The sequence below is a fragment of the Melanotaenia boesemani genome, chromosome 9, assembly GCF_017639745.1.
Source record: "Melanotaenia boesemani isolate fMelBoe1 chromosome 9, fMelBoe1.pri, whole genome shotgun sequence".
In the NCBI taxonomy this organism is placed as follows: Eukaryota; Metazoa; Chordata; class Actinopteri; order Atheriniformes; family Melanotaeniidae; genus Melanotaenia; species Melanotaenia boesemani.
The window spans coordinates 23,267,044-23,294,207 of NC_055690.1; the positions used below are offsets into that span (position 1 = coordinate 23,267,044).

The window sequence follows — 27,164 nt, forward strand, 5'->3', positions numbered from 1 at the left end:
TCATAAGATGTCCCTCAGCAGTTTAAGCCTATGGCAGCATAACTAAGAGATGGCTAGAGCACCTCCCCACTATAAAATGAGAAAAAAACGGAAGATTTTAAGCCTGATTTTAAATGTAGAGAGGGCTTCCTGAACACAAACTGGGAGCTGGTTCCATAAGAGAGGCCTGATAGCCTCTGTCTTTGCCTCTTATATACTTTTAAAGAAGAAGGTAAAACTGGAGAAATATGAAGCTATTATTCAGGTTAACTTAGAGAACTGGACAGAGCAGAAACAATCCAAGCATACATAAAAAAAAAAAAAAAAATTGGGTTGAAAAATAAAAACATTTTTATTATTACCTGTTTGGGTTTACATCAATATTTCCTGTGTAGTGTAACCCACGTAATATAAATGATCCATCTTAAAGTTACAAATATATAAACACAGTTTAAACTAGAGATCACCATGTTGGTGCTGCGTTGTGGAAAAAAGTTAATTATTGGATGAAAAATGCCAGAAAACTCGCAGTTAAAAGTAACTTTAAGTATTTTGAATCAGTTCCAAAGCTGTGTTAGCTCCCTTGTGCTAATGCTGGCTACAGCGTCACGTTGCCGAAGCGTGGCAGCTCACATTAATCCGAAGCTCGAGTTTTGCTCTCTTCTCACTCAAAGAACGAAGGTAAAGCTTTGTTTAAATGTTATTTACAGTGAAAGTTTATTTTATTGATCTGTTATGTGTTAAAATATGCGTGATTATAATTTTAAAAGCCAGTGCTCAGCCTGGGTGCCATCACTATGTGTGCCTGAGTTTAATTCTTTCAAAGAGATGATGAGCATGATTATAATTTGTCATTAAGAGTTTTTTCTTCATTTTTGCACTCAAATTATTATGCACTAAAATGATCTGTGTCTGCAGCATCTTCACTCTCACCTGTCCACACAATCCCAGACAACTTCTTTATTTTACAAACTATAGACTTGAAGTGACTTTGACAAGTTTCTTTAATTTTTGACACAATTTTAACATATTTTTATCATTTTTGAGGACTGTGTCTGGGTGTGTCACTTAACCAATCAAAACGGTTTGAACTGTTCATAAGGCGGGGCTTAAAGCAGTGCTGCTGCTGCTGAGAGAGAGCAGAAACTCTCAAATACCCTGTGCCGCAGAAAATATGAGGGACAACCAAGGAGTTACTGGATATTGGTAGGGACATGTCCCTATCGTCCCTACCGAATTCTATGCCCATGTTGGAAACCACCTCTGATGTCATTGCACATGATGCCAACTAATGATTATTTGTTCTAGCTGTTTATTTCTATATATTTTCTTTTTTTATATAAAGCCTGCATAAGTTCAAAGCTCAAACCTCTGAGTGTCATTTAAACCCTCCACCATGCTCCTGTAATCGAACCTACTGGTCCATCTAGCATTCCTTTTTATGTCTTACTACTGTACACAATACTCCACAAGGGTGCTACAGTGTTACAGCAGGATTAGAAAATGATCATGCTGAGGGCTAAAATACTTACTTTGTGAAATGCTTTTGTCACTCACATGAATGCCTAGTTTTCATGTAAGCACAGCACATTACAACAAAGCTTAAAGCATCACTGCTGAACTTCGGCAGATTTTTGCACTTTGAAATCCCCTAATGACGGCTAATTCGACATCTGTCTTACATGCTGCTCTCCTCAGATTTCTCTACAACCAGTAAAAGTCAGCCCAATGTTGACTTAGTCCCTGTCTCACTTCTTTTCCTCTCTTCCTCTAATAATGTCCTCCTGTTTTTCTTTGTTGCAACAGCCATGCATTTTCAAAACCAGTGTGTTGATATCCAGCTGATAATGTGTTATGCAGTGCTGTAAAGAAAAACGCAGCTGTCAGGTGATGACTCGGGCTGTAGAAAAAATAATGTTGTGAAATGCGCGTTTTTTTAGTGTCAGGATGCTGCAAGCCAATGATTGCTCCAGGAATGTGCATAATGAATGCTATAGTCAAGGTTAGACATTAAAACTATTTGGTTAAAGTTAGAAACTGGTTATAGTTAGGAATCTATATATTCTTTTTACTGTTATGAGCTATATTTTAACAATTTACATGTAGTTGCTTTCATGACCGTGAGTCAAGTATGCATGGGTTGGCCTAAATGATAAAGCTACCTATGCAAACATATATAGACAAAGGACAGTCTCAGTAAGCAATAGGAATAACCAATCAAATAAAAAAAGGCCACTTTGAGCAGTCAAAACTCAGTGTTTTTTGCAGAAACCTGTTTGAAACTTTTCACTCTTGTAGCTTAAAATTAGTGGAAAAGATTGTTGCTTTGGTGGCAGCACAGAGCGATATGGGCCTCCATCATGAAATGCTGATTGAAGAGGTTAAAATTAAATTCTGTGATAACAAGCTGGATTTCTGCCTCAGTTACATCAGACAGACTTTCATCAGAACTGCTGGAGAATAAAACAGCTCCCAAAATCCCAAACTACGTCATTTTGTTATCAAACCATGTCATTTGTTACCGGTTTGAGTAAAAGACCCACTGGGGCAAAAACGTCATATTATACATCAGTTAACAATTCTGTGCTTTACTGTAATTGGTTATTTGTTAGTTCTCTGATTTCATACTGTGAAATGCCTTTCAGTTTGAGAGTAAAATGCAAAATGCATTGTAGCAGCAAGTTATAAGTATCCACAGTAGCTTAAAAAAAAAAAAAGCCTACACTGTATTTTCCTTTAAGGCATTTCCAGGTGAACTGCTACACTCAACAGGCAAGTAGGACATTATATTATTGTTTAAATAAAACATCTTTTCTTGTTCCAGTGACAGTGGCTTGAGGCTCACAGTTCATGCTTGAGCTGGCAAACTAAAGACTAAAATAAGGACACAGCAAACAGTGCACCACAGAGGAGAGAGCATAAATGTTTGTGGTACCGAGAGCAGCGGGCAAAACAAAGCAGAAAAAGTGAAAAAAAAAAAAAAAAGGCTAATTATATCACACTGGATTTAGTTTTTTTTTTTTAGCTGTTGTCAGATTTATGTAAGAAACCAATGGCTGATGAGTATAGGTCTGTCTGTGTGTTTATGTGTGTGTGAGTATATGTGTGTGTACACGCGCAGAGGGCAGCACCCATATTAGCCAGGTCAGTGGTAGTCTCATGGGACGCCAGAGGACAGGCTGTTAGTTTATATGGCTGGCTGAGCATGGCTGCACACAACAGCCCAGGTCTGCCAAAGCAACAACTTCAGAAAAGCTCCACTGTGGGTGATAACCTTGTTTTGAGCAGCCTTCAAGACAACATGGAAATTGGATGCATGCCTCTGACCAACCAGAAGAATAAACAGGAGGACAAAAAGACCCAGAAGAGCCAAAAGGCACAACGGCACCAAGCACATTTAATCTGGTTGATTAAAAGTGAAAATCTTTAATGCCAGAGGAGCTTTATAGGCCGTTTTAGAAATGGAAGTGTTAAAGTAGAACTGAAGTTAAACTTCAGTTAACACTACTGTTCCAAGAATGGCCATCTAAACAATGGGCTTAGCATTTATTGTTCTTAGACACATAACTTACCATTTTTTCTCTGACTAAGCACTGGTTTCCTACAAGGCTGGGTGCCCTACACACATCACTGCACCTCCACCCACTCTCACAATGCTATATTCAGGTTTGCAGACAACTCATCTGTGGTGAGACTCTTCTCAAAGGGAGGTGAAAAAGCAGTCAGGGATGAAGTCCAAAGCGCTGACAATGTAATTCGAGAACTTTCTCTGCATGGCTTACCAGCTGCTCCTCAGCAGACATAGCGTTCCAGAGAGTCATTGCCACAAGCCAGAAAATTATCAGTTACCCACCTTTCTCTCAAAGATATTTTTCAGCTGGTGCCCTATGGATGGTGCAACACTTTTATTTTTGAACTTACAGATTAATGCACTAAACATATGTACCTCTGAATCCTCTTATACTGGTGGGTTTTTTTGTGCATGTGCGTGTACATGTTGGAGCACTTTTCTGCCACTGGGGGGCAGGCTGTGGCATATATAAGGGAATCAAATGTATGGGCTGCTCCTAACTGTGTTAGTGCTGTTGTTGGTGCTTTGCATTCCTTTTAGAAAGATAGAAGTAAAAGCTCACAGTTTGTGATCAAGAGAATCAAAAGTTAGGAAGATTTTTTATATAGCTGTACCCATTTTAACTCAGAAGGTGGCAATAGAAGCTGTAGACAGTTTTTTTTTTTTTAATTTTTGATTAACTGAGAAAACAAACAAACAAAAAAAAACAACAAAACAAAACAAAACAAACACACACACACACAACATTCTAATGTAAAATGTGAATGGAAATGTGGTATATCTACTACCTCAAAATAAAATAATTATCCAATCCTTTTGTTTTTGTTTTTGTTTTTGTTTTTATTTTTTGTAGGTTTCACACTTAAAATTGTTAGATCAGACTGTCCACACTTTAATATAACCTCATGTTACTGAAATCCACTGTAAATTGTTCCAGGGAAATTTTATTTTCTTGTTGGATAAAAATTTTTTAAATCATACATATATTAGTGCTGGACAGCATTGTTATCTGCAAAAAATAATTTTCCTCTAAAAGAAGGCCTACTACTATATGAAAAAAAATGCAGTAAATTTTGGTTTACAAAAACTAGATCAGGGGTGTTCAACCTGCGGCTCCAGAGCAGCAAGTGGCTCTCTCACAATGTGACCCTTTCACAATGGCTCTTAATACATGGCTAAAAATGCTTAAGAACTAAAAAAAAAATTTAAAATATAGATATAATAACAAATGCTGGTTGACATTTGACATTAAAAGTACCTGTAATATTTTTTAAATCTATTTTTCTTGTCATTAGTTTGGAAACTATGGGATTTTTTTTTCCTTCGTAAAAACACATTTTTTACAAATATCTACATCCAATAGAAGAAAGTCTGTCTACTGGAAAAGTTTTATGTTTTTCTTTAATTTAAAAATTAAAAATAAAAATGTGGTTCTTCAAAAATGACAACAAATTTCCTATAGTAGATATTTATCTAAAATTATAAGTTGTCTTTTTTCAAAAGGTCTCATAACAATTGTGGCTCTTGACAAGTGTTATTTAGCTGGCAAAGAGAAAAATTGCTTTTTGGATTGTAAAGGTTGCACACCCCTGCACTAAACATATAAACAAATTTAGCTGCAGTTTTCTCTTTAAACAGCAACAGTTAAGGTTTTTCTTAATATAATATATGAAATCAAATATTTACGACATAGAAGGATGACATTTTCAGGATTTACTAACTTAAATGTTCCACTAATGTTCTATTTTAAAATGTCTACTTAATATGATAATATGATAATCAAAGTCAGTTTGGGTGAATGAAAGTGCAGAGAGAATTAATTTTGCATCAACAACAATGATGAATTTTCTTTGAGGGCTCCATCTTCCCTCTTAAAATGGTTTAAGCCGGATTTATGGTCGCGTAACGTCTGAGTGCGGATGTTAATGGCGGAGCTGATGCTGGTGAGTTTGCTTTCACAAAGAGGTACACGTAGTTTTGGTGTCATGTTGCAGTTTCTCCTCCTAACCTGAAGGTGGCAGCAGGGGTGGTATCGGCTGGTAAACTCACCAGGTCAGAGTTCTTTTAATGGTTCACTTCAGTTTGGTAGGTATTTTCTGTTTTAAAACAACAATGGCATCCAGTATGGTTCAGTGTCTTTATTAGCTTGTGGAAAATAATGAAATAATTTGATCAGCCTCTCATCAACTTGATCCACTGGTTATTGTTTTTAAAAATGGTGGTTACCACAAATACAGCGAGAAGATCCAGATATCGGGCAACACGTGATACCAAACTGACCAATCACAAGGGAGTACCTCTGGGTAACCTTCTGCGAAGCATGGGTGCACGTCAGGTCTGGAAGAGGCGCACGTCGAGCTTCTGTGGAGCTACGCCGAGCCTAAGGCGGTTACGCAGATGCAAACGGTGAGCAACCATAAATCCTTTATGCCTTTAGTCCACACCGGCACTGGTCTGTTAAACAGAGTTACACAAAGAACACAATAAGACAGCCAGAGGAGAACATTTCCCAAAGAAAGTGAAGTCTGGAAATTAGAAAAAGGAGAGAACACAACCCCTCCAAAAAAAGGGTAAGCTAACAGTTTGGGGACAACCATGGTTCGAATTACGGGGGAAGTAAGGGGAGCTCGGCTCCCCCTGAGAGGCAGAGGAGTTCCCCTAAAGACATTTAGTTGATACTTTAAGGAGGGGCCCTAAAAATCATCTGGTTACATTTAATTTTTCAACAACGTTCCTGATATTTCTTGAAAGGAATAGCATTAGCTTGTCAGCGTTGTGTGTTCAGTCATTAATTTAATTTAATTAATTAAATCTTCCAAATGACGCAGGTGATCCGTTCTGTTTCCTTCAGCATGTGGACAGCAGCATTGTTGTGTGCTGTGTGCATCCATTCAACGACCATTTGATAGGTATGTGACTTTTTGTGGCTGTTGAAAGAATTTTCCTCCCCTGTTTCTGATTTAAAAAGCTGCATACAGTAATCACAGAGGGGGTTTTCGATAAGAACCATATTTTTGGCCATGCTGCATGCAGTGCACTATTAAATATGCACATTACGTGACTTGCGACATTGCGGTGCATACCCCAAAAATGAGGCTCCCCAGAAAGCCCTTGTGTAATTCGAGCAAACACATATTAATTTCTATCAGAAATTCATCAAAGTTATTACGACAAATCATTTGATCAAGGTCCACTTTGCATCAATATTTTAGTCCTTTCCCAGTGATCAGTCTTGACATATTTGGTATCAATGGATCCCGTGTAATTTAATGATTGTGAGGATGCTACTGACACTGTTATCTGAAAAACTGAATGCACCAGACCCTGAAGCCTTTAATGTTGATAACAAATGATCTACCATAATTTTTTAAATTAATAAAATAAAACAGGAAGAGAATTTTCCAATTTTAAAGCCGCAATGAATAATGAATAAGTCAGAGTCCGATAATTATAATCAATCAATCAATCAATCAATCAATCAATCAATCAATCAATCAATCAATCAATCAATCAATCAATCTTTAACTGCCATAAAAGGGTCAGTGTTTATAGTTTTATTTGTATTATTGATCTGAATTGATATTTTTTTGTAATAATCATCTGGAAGGAACCAAACTTATATTCCTTGCTGCATATCGACCCGTTTTTTTGTTGTTAAACTGCTCTCCAGAAGCACCAGGCAGAAGAGGGTTTCATGCTGAAAAAAGATGCATGTTTTTATAAGATTTCCTTTTTTTTTGTTGAACTACTTAATTCCCTCTTGGTTATGTGCAGCCAGCAAGGTATGCCATTTAAATCTTTAATTATGTGCATTTATAGAACAAATCAATCAATCAATCAATCAATCAATCCACGAGCTCCCCATAGCATTTTACTTCTGTCCAGACACCTGACAGTATTTCTCTTTATTCACACTACATTTGGCCACAGAGGTCACACTTGAAACCCTGAGTACAACTTCATGATGGTTATCACCCAGCCTGGACCTGTACTTGCATTTATTAATTTTCATAGTGAAGAAAAGCTTCTCGCAGAGATATGTGCTTCCACACGACTAAACTCTTTTGACAATTCTGGGAAAGATGGAGGCAATTTCCTCAGAAATTGTGCAGTCATGTCTGCTCTTCCCTGTGCTTTTCTGAACTTAGTCTTTAGCAGGCTGTTGCATTGTGAGTCAAGAAGTTTCATTTGTAACACACTTGGGACGCTGTTCACATCAGCTGAGAAGCGGTCTGCAAACAGCTGGAAAGTGTCATGGTGTGCCTTAAAGTTGGCAAATCACTGATCAAACTCCTGCAGCAGGTTATCAGTAGCAGACACGTAGTCCTCCCCACAGAATGCTGTGCCCTCCTCCGCACAGACATGACCTGTTCATATTTCAGACATTTGCTGCACAGTGCCTGCTGGTGTACAATACAGTGCAACAACTGCTGGATCTGTGTTTTCCTCCTCCAACTTCCTTTGTACCAGCGCTACCAACCTGTGTTTTTTATCAGTTGTGAAAGGGGCTCCATTAGTGGTGATGCCAGCCAGTCTGTTCCACGGCAAACCTGCACACTCCTGCACAGCTGCAGAAATATATCCATGGCTGTGGTGCACCCATTCATCAGACACACACTCCTCTGTTTCTTCAAACTGCTTATTGATACCCTTTTTAAAAATGGCTAGCTGAGCACTGTGCTATGTCCGTGCTCTCATCAAGCGCCACAGAGTATGAGTGAAAGTTTGTGCTTTGTCATGTAACTGTTCATAAATGTCTCTTCATACGTCACTGATGCACTCCACCACCGTGTTTTCAGACAGAGATTATTGAACAACTTTCTCTTCTCTGGACACAAGATATCAGCAACTTGAAGTATGGAATATTTCAGAACGGCTATCCTGCTTTGACGATTAACTCACTAACCACATAACTTGCTTCAACAGCAGCATCAGCTTCCTTCTTGGCCTTATAGAAAAGACTTTGCTGGGAAGTTAATCCTCGGTGTAGCTGTGTCGCTTTTTAATTCCTCTCGCCTCCTGTGTATTTTTCATACTGCTCCCCATGTTTAGTCAAGTAATGGTGTTTGAGATTGTATTCTTTTAAAACCATGAATTTTTCCTTGTATATCAGGCAAGTTTGACTTGGCAAATAAATACTGTGATGTCCATCATTCTTGACATATTCTGTGCTCACTGTCCACCTTTCTTTTCTGCTTGGGAAGAGACATATTTGTTGTTTGCTGCAAAACAAACTGTTAAGCACAGATACCTGCTCACCTTTTGAAAAACAAAGGCGCAGCGCAGTAGTTTTGGACGGGCCAGACAGAAGGGACATTCTGGAAAATGGCGGGCTGGATGTGACCTGGGGGCTGGGAGTTGAGACCCCTGGTTTATTGCACAACTCTTATATTAAACCCATCAGTACCACTGTAACATTGCAAATGTCATTATTAGCAAAGATCAACATCATGAACCACATGGTCTTCAGTGTAATAGCTGCCATCCATCATCATGTCCAGATGATCACTGAGCTCACGGAGGCAGTTAAGTTATTATGTTTAGAATCAATCATCTGCAGCTGGTTCAAATGAAATAATCTCAGTAACACTGACATTAAGTTAATCCTGTTTCTATCTAGCTTGTTTGGGGTCTGTCCTCTATGTAGCACAGAGTGAGATATAGATGTAAGTGAAGACATGGGAAGTGATGGTTGATCTGAAGGTAGTGAGGAGGTTGAGAAGAGGAAAGAAGAGGAACAAGAAGATAGTGAGAGGCTGAGCAATGCAGATTAACCAGGGAAATGACCAGAGATGCCATTTTGCCATTTAGAGGTTCAATTAAGATCATATTTTTACCTCAGTCTTATACCATGAGAAAAGTATGCATGAGAACTATCGATCAAGTCCACATAGGGGCCCACCAAGATGGTTTGTACATGGGGCCCAGAATTTCATGCTACGCCCCTGCAGAAAGCACCAGGATTGGCAGATTGGCTGTTGGTGCCCTGTGCTCTTCACGGATGAGAGCAGGTTCACACTGAGCAAAAGTGACAGATGTAAGAGATTCTCGAGATTCCATGGAGAATGTTCTGCTGCTTGCAACATCCTCCAGCATAACCAGTTTACAGTGGGTCAGTAATGCCCAAACATTGTAGGGAGTGCATACAGGCATGTGGAGGCCACACACACTACTGAACCTCATTTTAAATTGTCTCGAAGAACTTCCACAGAACATGGGTCAGCCTATGATCTGATCTTTCTACTTTTATGTTTAGTATGATTCTGAATCCAGATTTCCATGGGTTGATGATTTTGATTTTCATTGATCATTCTTGCTTGTTCTCAACACAGTCCAATATGAATAATGATTTTTAACAGGAATATTTTATTTGTTAAGATCTAAGATGTGTTATGTCTACCCTTTATTGTTTTGATCAGTGTATTTTTCTCTTAAAAATGTTTTCAAGTAATTTTTAGCTACTGTTCTTGAACTGTAAAGAGCAGAGTTTGAGTGTGACATGACACTAAAGCCATTAATCTATTCAACATTAGAATGACAAAAACTCATGGCATTCATGGGGATTGCTATATTAACACCTGAAGTTATTGACTTTCTTATAGTCTGATTTTTAAGGGCAGTAACCCACATAGAAGTGTAACAAACGGAAATATTCATTTTCTTCAGACTGAATGTACAAAATGTACAGTATAGATTATGCAAGTCATTTGTTATACTCAAACAATATCACACCAGCTGATACAAAAATCTTCCAAATAAGCTTCACAATTGACATTAATATTTGACATGTGAAGGTAACTTTTAAACATGGAGCAAGTTTAATAAAAATTTTAATCCCATTATCCAGGCTCCATTCCTTGGCGGGCAGGATCAGATATTACTACAGTAAAGTACAGTAAGTACAATACAGCTGGAGGAAGGATACAGTATCATAATTATTTCATGTTTGAGATTCACAAAGAGGAAACACTAAATAAAAGGACACTTTTGATAGAAGTATTTTTTTCATTTTATTGAGATTTCTATAATTATACAATATATGAACAAATAAAACTTACACAAAAGTTCACCAGATCTTAAAACATAGTTCTTATTTTTCTCAAGAATTGTATCAAACTTTTACTTTATCATCTTCACAAGAAACCTACATAATGTGTGGGGTCTTGCAACCCCCCCTCCCTTTTTATGACAGAATAAGTTTTGTTGCCTACAGATAGAAGCAAACATGAACAATGATTAGTCATTTTCTGACATTTGACATCCTGAATCTAGAGTTTGCTTGATCAGCAGCAGCTTCTGTCAGTAAATCAAAGTCATACAAAACATTTTCTCCTTTTGAAACCTGTTTTTGAATTGCTGGTCCTGTTTTCTAGGAATGAATACAAAGTGATGGGTAACACTAACAGAGATTTTTCTTTTAAAAAAAAAGTCTGCCAGCATCTTTCACATCCTTTTCCTCTGGATGGAGCTATGCTGCCACATATGCAGGTAAAGGGATTTATTATGGCCAAGGAGGGGTGTATATGTGTGTGTATATTTAATACTTCAATACTTTTTTTTTTAAATTGATGTTTTTCATTTAATAAAGTATATATGGTGTATAATCTAACAATGGCTGTGTCCATCAGCCTCTTGGTTTTCTTGAAAAACAATTTCATTTTTGCATGGGGAGCTAAAAGCAGTTCCATATTGGAACAGTAATTAACTATTGGCAAATAACTACTTTACATCTTTTTGTGTGTCAGTCCAGTTATTTGCATAATACATGATTACATAAAAAGGTTAGATTCCAAACAAGGATTTGTGTGTAGGAGGGAAGTCAGTGAATTTACCACTTTATGTCCTGTAAAGATAAAAACTTAGTTAAACTGAAAACTGTTGTGGTGACACTTTGTTCTTATTTTTAGATTAACTAATTAAATTAACTTTCAAGCATGTTTATACAGTTAATCAACTTTTAACATATTTTTTGTCATAATCAATAAAACAAATAAAACGAGCAAATGGTTAATAATAAGAAACAACATTAAAACTTTTCCCTTTACCTAAATGCTGCCTTATTGGTAAGGTCACTCTTGGAAAACATATCTTTGATTTCACCAAAAATATTTTTCTGGTTGACCCAAAGAGAAATTAATAAATGGGTAACAGCTTCCTAACTGTGCTTTGCTAACATCTCAAGGCAGTATTTATTTTATTTTATTTTTTAAAAAGAAAAACATCTAAAATTTTCACCCTGTATTTGTAAACCAAAGTACTTCTGGATGGATCACTGTAAGACAGTCGCAGGTGTCTGAAACATGAAAAGTGGTTCAATGAGCTTGTTACAATCTTGAAATTATTTCAAGAATTTTCTATAAATTCAATTAAGTGTGACTGGAAAGAAAAAGGGGCATGATGTGTCTTGAAATATGGCATCAAATTAAACTCTTGATAGAAGATACAAGTAGCCAGTGTGTGAGCATTTGCATCCTTTCATTGCAGGGACTAATTTAAGTTTTATTTCTAGGAAGGACACATTTTTTTGGAAAATGAAGGGAGAAGTGGTTTCATATTGAACAGGAAGATAAACAGATTGTGAACAAGTCTTTTGTTACATGGGATTAAATCAACATGTGGTGATGGATTAAGGAAATGCAAATCCAGTTAATCTGTGAGTATTTTCCTGAGGGTGGTAGGGTGAAAGTGTTCTTCTGCAAGTAATTTAAGAGTGTAAGGGAAATGCAAATTTCTAAAATGGATTAATAATCCTTGCTGTTTTCAAACCCATCTAAACAACCAATATTCTTTGTAAATCTTAACACAGGCAAAGCCGGCCACTAATAAACACATTATTCCACAGACATGGTTGTACTTGCCTGAGCTGTCACCATTTATAAAAAATAAAAACAGAGAAACTGAGATTAACCAAATATTTTCCAAAGCAGTGTTTGTGGCTTTTTGTGTTTGTTTGCAAACCAAAAATCCAAGAAGAAATTCTTACGAAAACTAAAGAGCATGACATACACAAGCTAGCAAGAATTGAAATACAATAATTATCAAAACACTTTTCCACACAAGCCAACATGTAAAGTTGAGAAGAATAAGTGAGCAGTCAGTGTTTCTGCTTTCTTGTTTTGAAGCTGTCCCTGTGTTACAGTATGTAAAATGGCAGCAGAGACGTATATGCTACTATGTCTTCTCTGGTGTTAGCTTGTTGGTGGAGAAGAGAATGACGAGAATAAGGTGCAGATTTAGCCCAGTCCTTCCTGCTCGCATGTCAGCTGTGTGTGGATTTGCTCCTCCAATAAAGATAGAGTGCTTAAACCTAAAATCGTATCCATATTGGCATGTCGCTTCAGTGGACATGTTGTAATCAAACTGCAGGGAGCTCTTTGCACCCTTGTGATTTTCGAGCCAGATGGCGTGGCTCTTCAGAAAGTTTTTCTGTCCTGCTTTTACTGACGATGCACACCGTTCCTCTTTGATCGCTTTGTCACAGCTGTTTGGCTTGCTTGTGCAAAATGCACCGTCTCGATCTGCATGATATTGTCTCAGTTTTAAGCTTTGCTTTCTCTGACGCTGCTCTGTGCCTGGCTCCCACATCCAATCAAAGAAACATGACACCAGAAAATACGCCATTACTCCACAGCAGCAAGCATACACAGATAGATCTTTGCTGTTGTACAGAGATTCTGCACAGGCTGAACTAACAGATCCATCCAGCTTCATGTTCCTGTGTTTTCAGTATCAAGCATGGAGAACAAACATGATCCCAACAAATATCACAGCATTTACTTGAGTTATTTTGTTCAATATGTAGTTCTTTTCACTTAAGTGGTACAAGCCTTAGATCACATGGAATACTGGAGCATGTTATAAAACCATTAATAATATGTCATAAATTTATACAGAGAAGTGCATTATGGAAAGTGTGTATCATCTTAAGCTCATTGACTTTTATCTTCAAACTCGCTCATCAGCCATCTTCACATTACTACCATGATATCAAGCACAGGTGCCATCTCAGTTTACCTCACAGTGTAAGCTTAATATAAACTGTCTATTACTAAAAGAATGTGCCCATATGTACAAGTAGCAAACCATGTAGTTTGAGACGATGATTAGTACAATGGGCAGTTATATAGAGCTGGTAATTATCTGATAACTTCCCAAGTGAAGAAGGACTCAGATTTGAAGATGTAGCTCCATCAGATGGAGGTGTATATATAGACGAAGACAAGCAGCAGGAGGTTAAGTACAATGCCGATGACTCCTAGCACAGCCAGGAATCTCTCCTCTGGAGTGCTCAGCTGTGGACACGTTAGTTCCATGTAAAAACAGAACAAATGAGAAATTCTACTAAAAACAAAAATTAATACTTTACATTGATTATTTGTATTTCTTCAAGTTTTTAAGGCAGTCATTAGACCTAAAGGTCTCATTGTTGTCGACTGTGCTAAGTTACTTAGCTCTTTTGGTCCAGTGTTATGGATTTAGTATTGTACTTAGCAAATTTACTCCAGTTGGCTCCAAAGTTTGTTGTTTGTTCAACCACTTTGATCAATTTAATTGGCAGTAAAATTAGCTCAAATAAAGCTGAAATTATGCACAATCACAAAGTTGAAACAATTGAGGATGCAACACAGTCAAATATGGCCACTATCATATTAAGGAGCGTTATGTGTTCTATATCGGCTGCATCAATATGAATAACAATATAACTTAATTTTACAAGTGGAAAAATGGAAAGATACTGTTTACTGAGTAGTGCTGGAAATTCAGATGATTCCACTTGTGCTTCTGTTCTACTTTTTAGGTAACAGAGTGGCAGTAATGCGGGTGTAGATAAATGTCACCATTGTTCAGTCAAATGCGCTATTAGTGATCATCACAATTCAGTGCTTTTTGTAAATAATCAAAGCACTTTAAGTATATAAATCCTTAAAAAGGAAAGGTGGCAGTCAGAGGAGAAGTTCACTACTTGAGACTTGTAGAAAACCTTAGGTGACGGAGGTGTAGATGTAGACAAATATGACCACCAAAAGATTGAGGATGGTTCCAATGATACCCAGGACAGCTAAAATTCGCTCCTCACGGTCATTGGTAGAGTCATCTTCTCTCGCATGAGCGCTGCATACATAGCGGCTGCCGGGGACCATGGTTACCATCACAGAACCCCACCCCCGCAGGGCACGACGCCTGTGGCAACAACAGGGCACCGGATATGGGATGAGAGGCAGTGGTGAAAAAGAGGACAAAGTTCAAGTTGAGGAGAGGAAAGAAACAAATGGAAATAGGAGAGAGAAAAGGAAAAAACACATTAATAATTTGAGTAGTTTTCCCAAACACACACATGAACTGTTCTTGGATGCTTTCATTCATATTGTTCAGTTGTAAAAGGTTAAAAATCAGTAGCATATTAAATCTGTTTTGGATTTGCCTTTCTATCTGCATCCACCTGAGCACATGAAGGTTATTCTACCCATTTGGGTAAGTGTGTATATCAGGGGTGCCCAGCTCCGGTCCTCAAGGGCCACAATTCTGCAGGTTTTTTATGTGTCCCTGTTTCAAAACCACCTGACTCAAATTGATGAGTCATTGTGCAAAACTAAATAGGCTGTTGTATCTATTTCATTTGAGTCAGGTGTGTTGAAGCAGGAAACACTGGAAAATCTGCAGGACAGCGGCCCTCGAGGACAGACTTTGGGCATCCTTGGTGTATATCATAGCTTGGACACATGTATGATACATGTTATTTTATTTTGCAACTTTTTTAATGTGCTTTTAATAACATGTTGAGGGGATCAACTAACCCATCAGGAAAACAAAAGACAAATCAAACCACAAGTCAAACGTTGAAAACCAGCGAACAGGGTTACATTTTAAGTCAGCATTTAGTATTGCTGCAATTAGTGTGTAATTCGTGGCTGCAGGCACCTGATCTGGTAGTATAGCAGCAGTACATCTAAAATGACCATGACAGGGGTACCCAGTACATTGAAAACAAATTGTAAGAACTTCTTACTATATTGGGAGAACACCCAAGAATGGCTAAGAGGAAAACATTGGACTATTCTAAAGTGGCCTTCTATGAGCCCTGACCTAAATCCTATTGAGCATCTTTGGAAGGAGCTGAAACATGTCGTCTGGAAAAGGCTCCCTTCAAACCCGAGACAACTGGAGCAGTTTGCTTATGAGGAGTGGTCCAAAATACCTGCTGAGAGGTGCAGAAGTCTCATTGACAGTTATAGGAATCGTTTGATTGCAGTGATTGCCTCAAAAGGTTGTGCAACAAAATATTAAGTTAAGGGTACCATCATTTTTGTCCAGGCCTGTTTCATGAGTTTATTTTTTTTTAAATAATTCTGTTGAAGCATGGTTGAAAAGCAATGTCTGACTTTCATTGGTTAAATTTCATAGAATTTTTATTTATTATTACTTTTGTCAGATTCAAGTTATTTCTGTGACCATTGTGAGTTTTTCTTTCATTAACCGAAGGGTACCAACAATTTTGTCCACGTCTGTATATATATATATATATATATATATATATATATATATATATTGCATTCAGTTATCCATCAGGGCTTCTTCTGTGTACATTATTGTTTTCCTTTTTTCCTTAATGTTGTACACTTGTTGTTCTGCCTTTTCATATTATTGGTTGGTAAATGTCTAGCAGCTGTTCTAGCAATCCAAGGGTTTGTCTGTGGGTGTGTTTGTATGTCTTTGTGTGTTCATTTGTACGTAGCAAGAGACATAACACAATCTTTTGATGCAGCTTAGCCATTCAGTGGTATAACATGATTATTTCCAACCCACTTAGTGACTGCATGGCACACCTCAAATATCACATCCATGAAAGGAAGAGGAAAGGGGTGTAAAAGATTATAGATACATGAGAACAGACATCAGCTACAGTATGACGTGAGCTGCTGGCTGACTTTAAATTCATAAAAGAGCATTCATGGATATGCTATAATACGATTTTGGATACATATTTGCTCCAGATATCTGTGGGAGAAAACATCTGGTCACTTTTTAAGAGTTTTTAACATTTTCATCAGGTTCAAGTATTATTTGCAAACCTTATATGTATAGATCTTTTTTTTAAAAATTACAACAGTCTAGAGGCAATCAAGTTTTGAAGGACAGAAAAGATAACTTTGATAAATACGACGGGTTCTTTGTTGCATGAAAAACGTAAAGATTCAATGTCTTTGTTGTAATAATTCTTCTTAGTTGGAAACATGTTTATTAATTTTAGATTGTGGAACATTTGTAAGAAAAAGTGCATTTGTATGAGTAGCAGAGTTCAGTATGTGGGCTGTGTTCATAAAAATTTTGCCAAATCTTTTCTGCCAATGTCAAACTGCTTATTCTGCTATTGACTGCTGTGACTGTCCTTCACCATCAGCCCTTTGTCCTGGTGTCAGCAACATGTGTACTGGAACCTAATGTTTTTTGTTTCACTTATAGTGCATGGCTTCGCAGCCAGTAATGTGGCCAAGCCATTATGTTTTCTTACCTAAACAAACTTATCTTTAATGAATTAACATAAGCAACCAAATAATGACTGCAATGACAAGGAAACAGTGACTGAAGCTCTTTAGTTTGAAAGTTGTGTGCGTAGCACCACTATCCAACCACTTCCACATTTGATACCTCTGTCAAAGCAGTTATTCTGGGACTTTTTATAAATTGTGATGACACTTTGTTACACTAGTAGCACCAAAAACAGAAAACAACAACAAAAAACACATTGTGTCTGGTAGTTGGCTGTTTTTTTTTTAACTTGCAGTTGATATTTTCAGTAATCCTGCTGTTTTTACAGATAAAGTGATCCAACAGTATTTAAAGAGTTTCTTTTTGAATATAATTTTTTTACAGACATAAACTGCATAATGTACACGTATCTGCTGAATTCTCCCTCTAGTCACAAGCTAAAACACTGGACTGCTGCTGCTTCAAATATATATCAACTTATAAAAAGAGCACACTGCTTCTCTTTTACTTACTCCCCTCTCTTTTCTTGCCCTTCTTTTCATGAGCATACATTATAATGAGCTGCAGCAACTCAAGCATTTAGTCAGTTCTAATTAATATTTGAATACATCCCATACATTCAGACCACTACCACTCATCTTCATTACTGTTACAAAGAGCAATTGTCTCGTATCACTCTATTAATTTTCACTTTGTCATTGTTAAAATCTGCCAAAAAATATTAAAAGTTATCACTTTATATGTGAAATAGGTTTGCTATATTTTTTTTTTTCAAATGAAAGATTGAATGAAGCCATTACAACTTGAAGGGATAAGAAGTTGTTTTTTTCTCAATAAGTAATTAGGAAAATTTAAAGAAAACCTGCATTCCCATTTATTTTCCTTTAATCCAAAGAGAGCATTATTTTAGGACGATAAATCATTAAAGCTATTGTACAACAGTCACAATATAAATGCTTCTTGCATGTCATTGTCTGTGTTTCACAAACAATTATTCTAAATTTGTTTTGAACTAAATTGTGAGGACAGTGTTCAAGGCTGTGTGAATTCTCTAGAGCACAGAAGTCACCACTAGCTTCTACACTTACTGAGAAAAGTAGGATTGTTTGCACCATGATACTCATATATATTGTTCATAGCCACTTTGCTTATTTCACTATCAGATTAATTTATATTAGTGGTTCCCAACCTGTGGTCTGGGACCCCCGGAGGGGTCCTCCTCCTCCTCTCACCTGACTTTGAAGTGGATGAAGCCGTTCTAGTAAAGACGAATGGATAGAAACAGAAAACTTGTCTGATGTTTAATTAAATTATTTTATATAACTGATTTCAAGGTATATATGAGGACTTCCAGTTCAAACAGCAAGTCAAATCCGGGACCACACTCGGAAAAGGATGGAGTCTCTATTCCGGGTCCGGGTTGGTTCACTTATAAAGGAGAAGTGAGATGGATCGATGCGATGTTGGTTATGTTATGTGGATTCTGCATTGGTCTGTCGTGGTAAAGAAAAAGCTGAGCGGAAAGGCAAAACTCTAGTGGCTGAAAAAACGAGATCGCCAAAATGATTTTTCTCTGCAGGGTGGCCAGGCTTTTCCTTACGCTGGATTTACTCTCATGTGGTGTCCACATAAGGTCAGTTATGGCGTCACCACCGGCAGCTCAGCATAGGTCTGCAGAGGCTTGATGCAGACCTCTTCTAGAGCTTACATGCAACCCTGCTACACAGCATGGCAGAAGTACTTCCTTGTGATTGGTCAGTTTGTGATTATGTTCCAGATTTGTGGATCTTCTCACTGAATTTGTGCGGTAAATGCCATTTAAAAAAAAAAAAACAAAACAAAAAATGCAAGACTTTTATTTCTTCATTTGATCCCCCGTGCTCATGAAGACACTGCACCATGTCGTCAGCCATTGTTGCGTTAAAACAGGAATGCCTACCGAAACTGAAGGGAATCATCAAAGGAACTCCACCCTGTGGAGTTAACCAGGCGATGCTGGTTATGCCGTACTGCCACCTTCAGATTTGTAATAGAAACTGCAACATGACACTGCAACCATATGCTTGAGTGTGAGAGCACATTTTACCAACTTTAGCTACCCCAGCCCTACCATGCGCAGACGCCATGCCAGTATAAATCCAGCTTTAGTCATCTTGGATGGGCTCAGAGTGGAGTCACTGCTCCTCCACATCGAGAGGAGCCAGATGAGAAAACATCTGGTTAGGGGACCTCCTGGACGTCTCCCTGGTAAGGTGTTCTGGGAATGTCTCACTGGGATGAGGTCCAGTGGAAGACACAGGACATTCTGGAGGGAATATGTCTTTCAGCTGGCCTGGGAACACCTCAGGATCTCTCTGGACAGGCTGGAATAAGTGGCCAGAGAAAAGGAAGTCTAGGCTTCACTGCTTTGGCTGCTGCCCTCAAAACCTTACCCCAAATAAGCAGGAGAAAATGGATGAATGGACAGCAAGATCTTTTTTTGGGAAGTTTTTTTTTTTTTTTTTAATAGATATGTAAACTGCTTGAAGTGAAGATTAGTGTGAATTAGTCAATGTCATAACAGCAGTAGATGCCAATGAGAGCACTTTCAGGCTAAGCTAGCAGCTGCTATTGGCTGCTAGCTTAGCCCACCTAAGCTAGCAAGGCAAGACAAGTTTTTTTGTATAGCCCAATTCAACAACAGGGTGATTCAAAATTCTTTACAGACATTAAAACATCATCACACAGCAGGAAATAGGAAGCATAATTTACTATTAGCAGCCTACTATCCATAAAATGCTTGCAAAAGACATGCCCAGCAGTAAGCTACCCAGCAAATCTAACTCCTCACTAACTAAGCTGATCAGCAGGATGTGTAATGATGCAGATCAGCACTGACTTCATTTGGTTGAGAAAATAGGGACAAAATAAATAGCTGACATACAAACAATCTACTGTAAAAATCACTACAAATAGTGTTCGCTGAAACCACTAGAAATTGTTTTAGGTTTGAATTTTTTTACATAGAAAAAAAAAACGTCTCTCCTATGGTCCTTTTCTAAGTAGCTTTTCACGCAGTTTCCCTTCCAGGCTTCATCCCTGATTCTTGAATTAATAGCAATTTGCTGTCTACCTTAGGTAAGACACTGACTGTTTATAAGTACTTCACATACAAAAAAACCACAATATCCCTTTAAGCTGTGTAATAATCTCAACAAGCTTCATGAATAAAATACTTTGCTTTATGTATTATTAGTGATGGTTTACGTAGATTTAAGTTAGTGAGCCTGAGTAGAGCGAGACATGAGAAGCCTGTCTCGGAGAAGGAAACTCTTCAGGCATGAATATGTTACTGTAAAGAAGCTTTTCATTGGTTTTTGGAATTGCTGTCAAAGGTCTGAACTGAATCTTTTTTTCCAGTCTGGCACACACTGGTCAAATTTCAATCTCTGCTAGTAATGTGAACTGACATGATTACAGTTTTTAGTTGAGGCATGATAAAAAAGACACATATTTTTAAAGCACTGCTTCTTGGACCTTTGCAAAGAAAATGCTGGCTAAAGATTTTCTTTACATTATTATAGACAGTTGTAGACACAGTGGTCTACCATGAATGTGATTTTAATAAATAGGCCTTGTAAAATGCCTCATTCGTTATTTTAATCTATCCAGGTATGGACAAAACAAATATTGCAGTATTGATAAACAAGCTGATAAATAAAGGATTGAAGGAGCAGGGAGCACTGACATGGCTTCATTTATGATGGAGGAAGAGATAAATGTATAAAAGATTAAAAAGAAAAAAAAATAGTTGTGATGACTGTGTAACTAAATGCAAGTGTGAGCAGGTATTTTGTAATGACTTAAGTTGTACCATGTACCCGTTCCTGTGAGAATGGTCTTGTTCTGCTCAAACGTAGACTAACCTTCTTCCACATTCAACAGTTGCATGCATGCATACACATTTAATCTTGTGCGTAAGTATTTTTAATCTGTAAACCTACAGCATTCATTCTATAATGGAGGATTATATTAGTTTTCACGCTCAAATTCTTCACTCACATTTCAGCAGGATACAGAATGAATGTCATGACACTTTTTAACTCTCGTTGACTGACACTAAAACCAATCCAATTAATGAGCATCTCACAATGCATTAAGAGGTTTTTGTTCTTCATCCTGCATAGCTACGCATGCACACAGGATCTACTAATTATTTTTGGCAGCAAAAGGAAGTTCAGATAGGAATGTATTTCATTTTGTTCCACCAGCATGTCAGCTGTGCTCGTTTGCTGGCAGTTAAAAGAAACTAATTAAAAAGAATGAATAAGTTATCATCATCTTCTCAGAGTCTCAGCATCAACCATCTCAAATTAGAGTTTATTTAAGTCAACAATTTAATTAGGTCTAGAGGATTTCTTAAGGGGGGTTCATACAAGTCACAGACCGGGAAATGGGTGTTATATGTGAAGGAGGTGTCTTGGAAAAAAACTATCTAGATTCTGAGATAATTTTTTGATAACTGCATTTATATTTAATTAGTTATAATTTCCATTTGGAATTAATAAAGTTTTTATTTAATTACTGTAAATGATAGTAAGATAACAGCACGATATATTACTTTCTAGGTTTTTTTTAACAGTTGTGTGGTAATAAAAACTGGATTGGGCAAAGTTACATTTAAATGTGCAATATTTTCTCAGCCTACAATCCATCTCTTTGCATTTGAGTACACTGATGGTCAGTAAGAAAAATATTATAATGCAGAAATGTGCATGTGATACCCATGTTCCAGTAATCCATAGCACTATATACATAAAAAAACAAAAACAAACAAACAAACAAGAAGAAAAAAACAGGAACCAACCATGAACCATTTAATTTTTTGACTATGAACTTAGATAGTGGACTATAAACATGTTTTAGTTCTTTTTAATTTGTGTGAACTTAACTTTGGACTTGTGAATTTGTACATGCTGTCAAAAAACCTCCCAAGATTCAAGTTAACTCAGTGATTCCTGCGTTTCTGCTCTAAATTTCCTTATGCACATTATACACCTCGTGATGTCGGCTTATGTGAGAGTGAATGAGTTTGTCAGAGGTTTATTTTATGTTTGTAACTAATTTATCATAAGTTATTTATGAACTGATGACAATAACTTTTGATTTACGTGTCACAGATGTAAATGTAACTGTATCTCAGAGTTTGTTTTTTTTTTGTTTTATGAAATAAGATGCTATTATGAATCCACTGATGATTTTTACTGTGTATATTGATGATTACGTCACATTATTGATATTTTATTTTGAGGAAACCACCAACTAGCAATGTTAAAAGTAATATAAACAGATTAAGTTCCAAAAGGTTGTTTCAATCTTATACATCCAGTGGTGATCAGGGAGAAAATAAAGTACTGATTGGAGTCATTGATTTCTACCGATACTGACTTTACTGAAAGTGTCTCTATATATCACACACTCTTTATTAAGTCTTCACTTAGATCAATGACAACCACACAGGAGGGCACAAAGAGCCTTGTGGGCCATGTCCAAGTTGCAGAAAGGCAGCATCTTGTGTCCCTTTCCTCTCTCACGCACAAACACACACTACACTGATTTGCATAGTGATGGTGTGGGAGCCAGATCCTTATGACACTAGAATGTTCCACAGCCTCATTACGAGCTCGGCTGGCCAGCGCTGCTGGAATTCAGGGCCAGCGGCCATCAAGCAACTGTCACTTCTGCTCAGTCACAGTCCTGTTTTCTCCTTGTTAGTGCATGTGTGTTTTTTATAGTATGGTGTGAGCTTATGTGCAAGAAAGAACCCAAGAAGGCAGGGGGAGATGACACTGTGCTTACAGTAAGACAGAGTGACTTCATGACAGCAAGAGAAGAGAGAAAGAGAATCTGTGTGAAGAGGAAAGGATGACAAGTACAGTTGTGACATCAGGAAAAGCAGCTCGGAGTTTGGAGCAGTATACTCATAGACTACTCACTAGTGGGCAAATTATTTTTATTTATTTATTTAGTTTTCACTTGTATACATAACAATAATGTAAATGAAAACTTGCGGTATGTGAGGTATTAGCAGATTTTTCTTTTTCTAAAGCTCAGGGAACCAAGATGCAAAACATACCATTTCCATTATTCTGAGGGGAAGTATATAATACCTTGAATATAAGCTTAAAGAATTCCAAATTTTTATCTCAGCAGTGTAAAAAATTTAACTTTGTTTCAAACAGATCAAGCTTTTCATGTGAGTTGTCAGGTTATAACTTGCTCTGGAAAGGCTGCAAAATACTGCTGCTGCATATCTACAACAAAAAAATACCCACAACATAATTTATGTCCCCTTTAATCAGAGATCATTTCAGTTAATCTTCTGACTGTGATGCTGTATTGTTGAACATGATGATAGTTATGCAGCTTTCAGGCTGGATGTCATGTGACACCATGGGCACCATTATCATGTGACCTACATTTAAACAGTTTGAATCAGTGGATGGAAGCACATGTGTCACACTTGACCTTATCATCATGTGGACTTTGTAAGATCACATACCTAACATCTAATAGCCTGAACTATCCTGATACTCTTTACCTCGGTGTCTTCTAACTGGCCTTTTGACCAACATCCTGTGGGAAAGATATTCACTGGTGGATATACACACACTCACACCAATGCAAGTACACTGATGCACAAGTATATCATTCATAAAAAAATAAGCACTCACCACACATCGCATCAGGGGGGCAGCCAAAGACTCCTTTTTTCTTCTCTTTATCCAAGCATGTTTTAAGTATTTTCTTCTCCTTTTTCCTTCTGGTTTCTTTCACCTCTTTCTCCTTTTCCTCCTCTTCCCCCCCCCTGTCCCCCGTCTTACCACTGCTGTTCAGGTCCAGCTCTGTCGCTGGTGGAGGGGGGAATCCAGGCGACACACAGCGCGCTGGGTGTCTCTATGATAATTTACTCAGACACTACTGCGTTCAAAGCTCGACGCAAACACACATGCACATCTATACCCACACAAGCACACGCGCAAACACGGTTGACATCCTCGACAGTACTCACACCCCCTCCCTACGCTGCCCTGCATGAACACACAGCTGGTCTATTCTGCAGCTGGATTGTCGTCCCCCGTTATTGCTTTGAGGAATTGTTGGTCTAAGTTAGGAATAAAGCAGCTTCTAACTTGATGTCTTTGTGACATTAGAAGCCATCGTGACTTCATCAAGTTATGGAAGCAAAAACAAAGTATGCATGTCCCTCCCAGTTGAACGATCCTTTGTCCTCTCCGCTGTAAAATATCCGCTAGAATAGAGAATCAGCTGCGCATTTCCAGTTTTCCCCTCAGTAGAAGGAGGGAAAAGTTCTTTCCAGAATGGGCTGTCAGCATTAATATTTAGCAAGAACCTCTTGGTATGTTTCTGTCACGATTATGCCTTCCATTTCTCCATAATACTGTGTTGATTCTCTGCAGTTGTTTTTTTTTGTTTTGTTTTTTTTTTTTTTAACTATGTTTAACTATTTCTTGGATTTCTTCCTGAGATTTAAAAATTCATTCTGATCTATTTCATTCATACACCTACATTCCAATTTTGGTTTCTTTTTAACCTTTCTACTCTACCATTTCTCTTTGTCTCCTTTGTCCAGCCTTCTTGAAGTTTCTTCTCCCACATGCAAACCTCAGTCATGCTCCATCCCTGTGACACAGTCCGGACTTTCTCACATGTATGAGCTCCATCAATTGTTCATCAAGCCAGCCATTCTGACCTTTGCAGCTCCTCGTCCACTGTCCGCCCGGCAGCAAACCTTCATTCAACCTTCCCTCAGCCAGCTTCAGTCATATGAAATACTTAACTTTATAAAACTCACCCTCTTCTTACTTTCTTTTTCATCTACCAAGCTGATTCACTTGACCTATATCTTACTCACTGCCTGCCAGTGTGGCAGCTTCTGTCCTCACCCTGTCCTTCATCTGTCAAATGACAGCTCAGTTCTGGTCAAGTCCTCCTTTTTTTCCCCCCATATTTTCCCTCATTGTTCCTCTATCTCACTCAACCTCTCTTCTTGCATGCAGAATACACAGTATTCTCGCTGCTGTGGTCTGAGTCATACTGCCCCCTCTCTCCTCCCTTTTCCTTCCAGAAGCTAGCTAATGTTCCTCTTGTCTTCTTTTTTTTTTTTTTTTTTTTTTTTTGGCAATGCCTCGTTTCTCCAACAACCCGTCAGGATTCCTTCAGTATTTCTTCTTTATCTCAAGCACCAGAGTGATGCCCTCACATCCTGCTGAGACTAACAGAAGGACAGCCTGTGGATAGACAGTCAAGCAGAAAGACGAAATGGAAAGAGAGCCACTTTTTATCTAATAACGACAGAAGTTTGTACTTGTTTAATTTCCATGCCCATGTTTTTGCCAATCAGCTTAGTTTGATTACAAGTGGCTTATTTTCTCCTCCTTCTACAGGTGAAAACTCTAGTCACTTGTTGTGTTCTCCAATGCAAACCTGTTTCATTCCTCTTGTCTTTAAACTCCACTGCTTGTTGTTCCACGTACACACTTGTGACAATCTGCAGAAAAACAGAGATACAGAACAGAGCAATTGTAAATGTTCCCTTAAACGCACAATAATACTGAGACTATGAAAGGGAAACAGATAAAATGAAAAATAAGGCTGTGGATGAAAAAAAAAAGATGCCCCCAGGAAGTGTGGAAGTGACAGCAGAGGAGTTACTAAGGGAGAACAGAAGCAAGGGTGGAGGAGGGAGCTTGTGTGTGGGTGGAATGAAGAGAAGATTGTAGGACGGATATGGAGTGAAGCAAAAGGGGGAGCTTATTGAGTAATGAAGGATGGAGAGGACAGAGACACGTGGATGGATGATAGGATGAATGGTGGATGGATGGATGGATGGATAGAGTGATGGGCATATGTATGAGTTTTTTTGGATGGATGAGTGGTTTGGCAGGTTAATTCTCTTCAATGACATGCAGGAAATTTTTCAAGCATCTATTATAGAATGAAAATGCCCCTTCAGGTCTCTGTTAGTCAAAACTATTAGTATTCAGATGACCATCCATTATTATTTCATTTATTTGTAGCTAGCTGATGTTTTACCTGTGTGGGAATCCTGTCGTGCTCTGCACTGCTCCTCCCTTTTTATTTTAACCTCTCTCATTGCTCTGTCTACTGCAGCCTCAGTCTGTGCTATCATTAAAATGCAGCATCCCTTTTTCCTTCCTCCTCCTCCTCTGTTTCTCCCACTCTATTTCCCTCCCTCTTTTACCCCTCTGTGCTCTCCTCCTCTCTATATTTGTCCTCCTCTGCCTGCGCCTCTGTCTCCCACTCTCTCCCTCCATCTCATATGTTCTCTCTCCCCTTTTGTGGCTCTACCCTCGACCATACCTTCTGTCTCCGTTTTCCCCCATACTTCATCACCACCTCTCTACCTCCCTCTCATTCACCATCCTACGCTTGCTTTCCTTTCACCCCTCCCTCTCAAAGAGAAGCTTCGAGAACACACTGGACTCCGCAAAAGGAAAGCTCTCAGGACATGTGAACACTATTCATAACTCTGGCACATGAATAATATACACACAAATACATTCATATCCTTTAATATGTATGCATATGTGGGAAGATGTACCTAGACTCTCTCTTTCCATCTGGTTGACAAAAACAGTCTTCCTGGAAAAAAAATGAGCATACAGAGAGGATTTTGAGATGCATGCATACCTGAGTACAATCTAGAGTCCAGCCCTAACACAACACACAAAAATTACTGTTACACATCAATGAAGGCTGAGCAGAAAAGTGCATGTTAGTATGACTGCAGCATTTGTCCTTATATGCCACTGAAGAAAAAGATTAAAAATCTTTGGACTTATCAGGTTTCTGCAAGGATTTTTTCATAAATCTTATTATTATAATTTATTACTATTATTTGAGTCATTGCCTTGATGCCTTGCACAGCCTGCCCTAAACAGTTTCCTTTTTGTTCATTCATAAATGATAGCAGACCATCTAGAAACAGAGGTAAAAGATGCCTAAAACATTTCTGTGCTTCACAGTGGGAATAAGGTTTTGATGTTGTTGTGTGTGGTGCTTTTTTCTCTCTTTAAACATACTGTTGGGCTTTTTTTTTTTT

At 38.0% G+C, this 27,164-nt stretch overlaps 1 long non-coding RNA gene across 1 annotated transcript; it reads right to left on the reverse strand.

Moving 5' to 3' along the window:
- Window positions 1–10,735: 10,735 nt before the first annotated feature.
- Window positions 10,736–26,248, reverse strand: LOC121645830. The gene is made up of 3 exons (XR_006011515.1): window positions 26,135–26,248; window positions 23,752–25,589; window positions 10,736–14,731 (listed from the first exon to the last, which is right to left on the reverse strand). It is a non-coding gene; the product is annotated as an uncharacterized LOC121645830 (long non-coding RNA).
- Between the last annotated feature and the right edge of the window lie 916 nt (window positions 26,249–27,164).